We start from the raw sequence: 2095 nt of genomic DNA, 5'->3' as shown, positions 1-2095 counted from the left end.
CAGACTTCAGGATACCACAAGAAATTGATTTTACAGGCTTGGTGTTTTCTGTGTGTGTGATCATTTTAAAAGTTTTCTCGCTAGGTAATTCCAGTGAATGACTAATGAAAATTGATTTCTATGTTTCTCATCCATTATCTAAGTCCAATTAATTTAATATTGGTTACTTAACACTCAAAATTCTATAACATAGGCTCTGATAAATATGTCTAAATCAAGAGATGTAAAAATAGTTATGATTTGATATTCTAGCTAAAGAAATATTTTGTTTGAAAACAAAAAAAAAATTCAGTCCTGTTGAGCATGGTAGCATATGCCTTTAATGCTCATGAGGTAGAAACATACATTCAGATCTCTGTAGGTTTGAAGTCAACATGGTTAAATAGTGAGTTCTAGGATATCCAGGACTCCCTAGAGATCCTGTCTCAAAAATGAAACAAAAAAAATTGCAAAAACCCAGTCTTATGAGGCCATTTAATTTACTGAAAGTTTCTCATTAAAAATATTGCAGGATTAACATCATTTATACTCTCCCTTTATTTATTAACTAATTAATCAATATTGACAAGCAACAACAGTCTCAGACTTCCTTCACTGTGGGAAATATTTGTCATTTTGGATTATTTTGGTATATTTTTACTAAATTTTTATTATAAAATATATAATGAAAACAATTGACATGTTACTAAACATGATATATATCATGGTTTAATAAGGATCAGGAGAAACAAATAGGCCAAAAAGATGTTTATTCAAGGAGCAATAACTTACAAAATAGACAGATGAACACCAGCAGGTTCATGGTCCCAAGGATGCCTCCGGATGCTCTCCTCTCTGCATCCCACCAGCAAGAGATTGCTCCCTGGTCTCCTCCTCAGACCTAGATCCCCAGGTCACTTCTGAGCCTGTCTCCACCCCCAATGGGCATGGTCAGTGCCACAGATGCAGACAAATTGAATATCCACTACAGATATAATTTTGTGGAATTGTTTAAAAGTCCAGTATTTGAGGCTCAGATTTTAAATAATAATATTTTCCTGTCCATATTCATAGACTGCCTCACAAACGTCAACTAGGATTTTATAACTACATAATCTCAGAAAACAAAATATTCTTACATTTCTGATTAAATATGTAGTCTTGCTCATGTTGGACAACAGAGGCTTATAGAAAAGAAGAAAATAATCTAAAATGAGTTACTGAGGGACATAGAAGAAAGTGGATAGTCTCTTTCATGTTTGACAGTCCAGAAGTGAACATGTTGGTTTGGAATGAGAATAAGTTTCATAATGAATGTATCTGATCTCCCTTAGGAAGGCAAAGGAGCCCAAAGAGATTTCTCCATGTATACAGCTTTACAAATGGGAAAGAATATTCATGAATTTAAAGTTTATATTTTTACAGAGGGCGCTAAAAGTAGGAAATTTATTATTATTATTATTTTAATTAACAAAGAATTATTTTACATATGATCCCAGTTTCCTCTCTCTTCTATCCTCCCATGTTGCCCACCAAACCCCCCATCCCATCTCTCAACCACTCCCCAGCGAGAGTGAGGCTTTCCAGGAGGGATCAGCAAAAACTGCCAAATCATTTGGGGTAGGGTCTCTAGGCTAAGGGAGTAACACTTCATGGGGAATGGGTTCCCTAAATTTGTTCATGCACTAGGGATACATCATGGTTCCACTGCCAGAGGTTCCATAGAGTGCTAAAGCCTTCTAACTGAGATCAGTGTTCACAGGATCTTTGCCCGTCCTGTGCCGGTTTTCCAGCTATCAGTCTGGGGTGCTTGAGTTCCCCTTTGTTGAGGTCAGCTGTTTCTGTGGGTTTCTCCAGCCTATTCTTGACCTCTTTGCTCATCACTCCTCCCTCTCTACAACTGGATTCCAGGAGTTTGACTCAGTGTTCAGCTGTGGGTGTCTGCCTCTGCTTCCACTAGTTACTGAATGAAGGCTCTAGGGTGGCATATAAGGTTGTCATCAATCTTAGTATCAGGGAAGGACATTTAATGTAACCTCTCCACTATTGCTTAGATTGTTAGTTGGGGTCATCCCTGTATATCTCTGGACATTTCCCTAGTGCCAGAATTCTTTTA

This window comes from Phodopus roborovskii, unplaced genomic scaffold (genome assembly GCF_943737965.1).
Source record: "Phodopus roborovskii unplaced genomic scaffold, PHOROB, whole genome shotgun sequence".
Taxonomy (NCBI): domain Eukaryota; kingdom Metazoa; phylum Chordata; class Mammalia; order Rodentia; family Cricetidae; genus Phodopus; species Phodopus roborovskii.
This window is presented reverse-complemented; position numbering follows the sequence as displayed.